The sequence below is a fragment of the Lygodium microphyllum genome, chromosome 21 (assembly GCF_053477565.2).
Source record: "Lygodium microphyllum isolate KBCC chromosome 21, Lygodium_microphyllum_v1.1.10, whole genome shotgun sequence".
Classification (NCBI taxonomy): domain Eukaryota; kingdom Viridiplantae; phylum Streptophyta; class Polypodiopsida; order Schizaeales; family Lygodiaceae; genus Lygodium; species Lygodium microphyllum.
In genome coordinates this window covers 32,397,688-32,404,023 of record NC_141155.1, presented here as the reverse complement: position 1 = coordinate 32,404,023, position 6,336 = coordinate 32,397,688, and the positions used below count along the sequence as shown (strand labels likewise).

The 6,336-nt window shown below is 37.2% G+C and overlaps 1 pseudogene; it reads right to left on the bottom strand.

The window, feature by feature from the left end:
* Positions 1-5,777: 5,777 nt before the first annotated feature.
* Positions 5,778-5,978, bottom strand: LOC148017872 (signal recognition particle RNA; annotated as a pseudogene).
* Positions 5,979-6,336: the final 358 nt, after the last annotated feature.

Genomic DNA, 6,336 nt, shown 5'->3' with positions numbered 1-6,336 from the left:
AGACCATTTAGAGGCAAATTACCTATCCACCCTGTTTATGAAAACCCACCTTTATTAGAGGAAGAGACTGAAATACTTGAACCAAAAGCCATCATAGACACTGACTATATGACCACTAGAACTGGTCGAAGGTATTCTAGATATCTAGTAAAATTTAAGAACCATCCTGTAGAGGAAGCACAATGGATGCACGCTAGAGACTTAAATGCTTTCCCTACTCTGTTAGCTCCACATTGAGCTAATAGCAATTGAGGTCAATTGCTATCCCACCCCGGGGGTATGATGCCAGGAGGCATATTCCACGGTGGATTCCGTGAGGTTTTACGATGGATTCCGTAAACTTAGATAACTGGGGCTCATACACAAAGTGGATTCTTTGTGTGAGAAGTTGATGGGGATGCCTGTCCTTTTCGGGCGTTTCATTAATTTAGTGTGTACATGGGTGATTCCATACCGGGTGATTCTGCAAAATACATGTTAAATTAATAAACGTTTATGAGTTTAGAGTGCGCACTCATAATAAATTAAGGTTAGGATTTATTTCTAACCAGTTGATTTATTTATATAGCTGAAGACTGCTAGGTATTCACTTTTGTCGGTTTAATTGTATTATTTTACTAACGATTGTGAATGCTTCAGTTGATGTGTAGAGATAGCAGCAGTGACGGAGGAAAGCATTAGAGTCTAGCGAGTATTCGAACTTTGGATTATATTTTGATAGGCGCCACGCCTATATTTTGTTATGTCTATTGAGGCATTGATTATTGATTATTATTTTTGTATGCGCCTATGTGCATGGATATGTTATTTCTATTTGGACATTGAGATTGGGCGTGCCAGACTTCATGGGCACCATCCATTAGCTTTATTTCCTATTTTTGTAGAAAGCAAACTCAAAAGCTAAAAGCTTGTCATATTTTTGTAAATTGGGCTATTATTGAGCATGAAGATGGAAATATACATAAAACACATGCTTTGTGAAGCGCTCACACAAGGCATGGGGGGAGATTGAACCCAATTGGTCTCTTGCTTCTTGTCGTTCATGCTTTTACATTGTTTTTTGTGCAAAAAGGTAGAGTTCATTGTTCTTGGGGACCTTCCAGGATTCACTACATGAGCATACAACGACCGATCTGTGCACCAGTGAAGAGAGAGAAAGAGGAGAGAGAATATGAAAGAGAGAAAGAGGTGAGAGAATAAGAAAAAATTCAAAGGAGGGAATGTGTGAGATAGAAACATAATAGAGGAGAAGAAAAAAATTGAATAGAAAGAAAGAGGAATGAGAGAGAGAGAGAAAGGAGAAAGAAAGCGAGAATGTGGAGGGAGAAGAGAGAGAGAGAAAGGAGAGGAGAAAGAAAAATAGAATGTGGGGAGAGAGAGAGCGAGAGAGAGAGAGAGAGAGAAAGCATAAAGAAAGAATGTGGGGTGGAGACAGAGAGAGAAGAGAGAAGAGAGAGAGAGGAGAGGAGAAAGAAAGAGGGAATGTGAAGAGAGAGAAGAAAGAAGTGAGAAAAGGGGAGAGTGTGAGAAAGTAGAGAAAGAGGGGAGAAGAAAGAAGTGAGTGGGAGTGTGTGTGAGAGAGAAGAAGAAAGAAAGTGTGAATGAGAAGAGAGAGAACCCGATCTTCACAATCACCCCTAATGCTCATGGTACAACTTACTCACAAGCAATAATATTTAAGCTCTCAAGTTTTTAAAGCCGTTGATAGTCAAAGAGGGAAGGGACATGGAATGTAGTAATGGCTTCAAAGAATCAAGTATTTAATCTAAGGATTACATAGAGACCACTCTGTCAAATGTTCTAGCCATGGTAAACCCTATTATTTTGTAGTTTCATAACTACAATCTTTTCCTTTAAGATGATATTTTGGTAATTAGTTACAAGGTTAGTATAAATCAAGAGATCAAAGTAAAAGCTATAGGATTTTAAAAATTAAGTTTAATCATCTCTCTAAGATACCCAAAGTAAGACTCCTCATGGAGTGAGGGGTACATTATGGAAAGTAAAAGTCATACTTATGTGCATTGTTTGAACCTAAAATAGACCCCACAAAGGGCTCATTCACACTCGAGCACACTATCAGACTTCAAACAGCAACCCCCCATGGCCCTACAACCATATAGGACTAGAAGAATGGCTAGAGAATCATCTCATAAGCTAGAATACTACATTGTCTAGCCCCGAATTATAAGTAAGAGTTTTCCTTAAGATCTAATACACCACATAAACATCACTTAGGGACCTCTCTGATGATGGAATGTCATGGCCTCTCAGAATGAGTGATCTAAAATCGTTAGTGATTTGACCCACTATCCCTCTTTTATATATCATTGAAACACTTTATCTCCACTAGAACTCACTTTTATCCCACTACGACCCCAAACCTAGTACAGCTTGGTATTTCCACAGCCACTCGGGCATCATGAATACACGTGCTATGTAGCAATGTATGCAAGGAAATGCTTTACATTCATAAAGTATATGATTTGTAAGCAATTAGGATTTAAGGAAAAATAATGTGGAAGTATGGCAAATATCCATTGATATTTCCTTCATGTTTTTACATTTTACAAAAAGAAGAAAATTGTAACAATATATAGAATATTCTATGCTTACCACTTATCAAGCATACAAAAGATCACATAAATATCTTACTCTAATAACAATAATGAAATCTAATTATTTTTTATGTCGATAATGTACAAGTGGAAAACTATCTATTTGTGTGCATTTCAAAGTGGGACATATCCCTTCTAATCCACAAAGTGATACATGAAAGCAACTTTGTGGCCAAAGTGATTGGGTCCTAACAATGGACCTAAAATATTGCACTACACGAGCTCAATGATTGGACTTTGCATGCCCTCTTATTTATTTAGGAGGTTTAAATATGAAAAGGAGATGGCTATCTCTTAGCTAGCCTCTTGCATGCATTATGAACACTAAGATCTGCTTGTAGTGAGCTTACATGGCCTTCTATCAAGAATGAAGGATGCTCTTTCAAAGCTCCATAATCTAAGAATACAATCTTTTCATTTTCAACCCTCTATGGCCATAGCATCTAAGGAAGAACCATGAGCACAAGACTGAGAGAGTGCTCAAGACAAAGAGGAAGAAGGCTTCACCTACATGATCCCTCGCCCTCACTCACTCACTCACTCAATCTCTCTTAAACCTCTCAAAGTCTTTTTCTCTCACAATGAAAAGAAAGAATGAAAATATAGAGTGTTTTCAGACACATGTATTGCTTGTTCTATTCTTTCTCATCTTTTAAATATATGAAAAATAGGGTTAGGATTTTACCATTTCCCTTGGTCACTGTATCCCCTCTCAAGTCTTTCGAGCTAGTCGTGGCTCTTTTTACATACAATCAAACGTTATTCTTTATGTGAAAATAAACTTAAAATAAGTTATGATTGAGACAGTAGCTATCAAATACAATTTTCACAGGAGGCAACCAACTCTTATAAAATGATAGCATAAATTGTTTACCAATATTACTTGCTTTCTAAAATTTTGTGGGGCTCTTTCTTTATCTTGTTCTTGCAATTAACACTAGCATCATATACCTAAGTGGTTGTTGTGATGAGCCCCACAATTGAAGTTCATTAAGCCTATAGCTAGCTAAGATGGTATACCTAAGTGATATGTAATAAGCCCCAAAATTGAAGCCCATTCTACCTATACCTAGCTAAGATAGTATATCCATTAAAAGGATACTACGTATCCTAGGATATGATGATTAATACCAAAAATCTTAATCACTGCTTGATTATGTGATCACGAAAATAGAAGGAATGCTTTATTTTGACACTTATCCAAGGTCTATGGAGATATTATCAGTTTGGGTCAACATCAATGAGCAAATATAAGTTGATGTGTCTTCCAATGAGCCGTTATATCATCTATTGTAATTGTGGAATGACTACAATATGTAGCACATTATCTTGTGAGATTTGTAGATTGAGAACTGATATGCTATCCTAAACAATCTAAAATATGAGGAAGTGATGTCATGTGTGATCCTATCAATCAATTGCATGCTAGATTTAGTCAAAAGATTGAAGTTATGTAAGAAAAATCATGCATATACATCTACGAATCCCCCTTTGGCAATTACCCAAATCCATTTGAGAACACTTGTATTGCTACTCTTCAAGTCTATTTTCGTGATTTTCATGATGTTGTGATGCTTCCTACTCTTTAGTCTATTGTAGCTATTTTTCAAACTATTTCTAATCTTATTCTAGAAATTCAAATTATTGTAATAGGGGCTATTGGTTGAATACGGGGATTTTGGTTTCTACATCTTTTGGTAAATCGTATTGTTAAGTACTTATAATTTCCTTTAAATATAATTCTAGCAACACTAAAATTTCATCTTGAGGGAAAATGAACCAAGTAATTGATTATACAAAAAACTACAACATACTATCATCTAACTCAATTAGAATCAAAGTTATCATTCTAAAAATTTGTAATGAATAATATCAAACATTTCTACAAGGACATGGATTGCACAATTATCCAATGGTAGACACTTTTATACTTTCATTTTCTCCAAATTCATTGACAAACTAAAAACTCAGAACTACTCATTAAAACTAGAACTTGAAACATGGGAAAGTACTGATTGAGCACAAATACTATCCTTTTATAAAAACAACTTCCTCAAGAACATTAACAACCTCAAAACAATGAGAAATTTTGCAAATCCATTACATTCCTCACTTGAAAAACTTCTTGTTATAATGATTATCTCTCTTCTTGAAGCCAATAGATACCATAAGCTTCACTTTTTGCACTTTTCACTACATTTCTTTCATCTTTAGGCTTTTAAGAAATCCAATAAATTACGTTAATTGGAGGTTAATTAATAGAATGTACCTCATTCTTGACTTTCAACCAACTTGTGCAAGTGTGAACATTGCTAAGAACTAAAACTTTGCTATTCAGAAAATTATACATAGAGGTGCTAAAATTGAAGGTTTATAATACTAGAAACTTGCTCTAACCCTTCAATTTGAGATAATCTGAAATAGTATATTGTGAATTGCAAATATTTGTATCTTGAACAAATACATGCAAAGATTGTGTATTCTTTAATACAAATTGTGATACTTTAAGTGATTCTAAGGCCTCTTCATTGGAGTCCAATCAGCTACTTGCATCATCTTCTTCAAAGTTAGTTAATAGAACCAAAAGAATAACCCATAATAACATCTATATTGATACATATATGATCGTGAACTTGTCATTCGTAAAATGTCATCTTCTAATTGGCTGCATAATTTATCTTCTTGATTATTTAACTCATTGTCTTTCTTGCTAATTTCTTCATTGCTTTCTTCTTGATTGAAACTAATTGGAAATTGATTGCGATGGGTTGCAAGATGTTAAAATAATATAGAAAATACCTTCAAATCACATATCCAAGTTGCACATTGTTGAACTCCTCTATTAGCAAACAAACACGATTGTTGATTTTAGTGCACTCAAGGGATCTTGGATTCTTTTACTCTTGTCCTTCCTTGCTTAAGGGATCTTGGATTCTTTGGCCCTTTATGTGTCATGTACACCTAAGATCAAGGCATAATGATACGACATACATGAGAGAAATAGTAAGGGAAGAAGGAAGAGTATGAGTGTGAGAGAAAGAAGTGAGTAGGATTAGAGCAAGTATGAGAGGGGTTGGAGGTTTGCACCTTGGATTAAAGGCCAAAAGCCAAAGGAGAAGGGTTGGAGGTTTGCAGCGGTGGGTAGGTAGTGAGAGGAGATCGAGCGTGGCGTTATCCCTCCACCGTCCAGAGGGAGGGGTGACGTTGCTCCGTTCCCGGCCTCACGTGATCCCCCCTCGCTCAAGGAGCGGGCACCCCGCCCCTCCGGGCGAGTAAATACCCGGCCAACTCAGGACTTGGAGTCGGACGCCTCCTGCAGAGAGAGCCAGAACTCCTCTCTCCTCCGCGGGTTACAGGCGTCACACTACACCCAGGAACGAAAGAAGCGCCGCCTACCGATGTGCTACTCATAGAGAGGTGGCGTAGCCGTGCTTATCCCATGTGGGAGATCCATATAATACCATCCACCTCCTTCACTTCCAAATCGCCACACGTATTAAGAAGAATGCGATGCTATTTCTTTGAGATATGCTTGGCTTCCGACGTGCTGGTGGACCACGCCGCCGTCTTCTCGCCGCTTAGATTGCGTCCCATCCTCCCTCTGTTTTGCTCTATATCTCTGCTCTGCCCCCTTGGTTCCCAACTTGCCTTTCGTTCGCTGCATGCACAGTAACACAATTCCCCCTCTAACTTTTGTGTCGCTTGGTTGATATTGGCT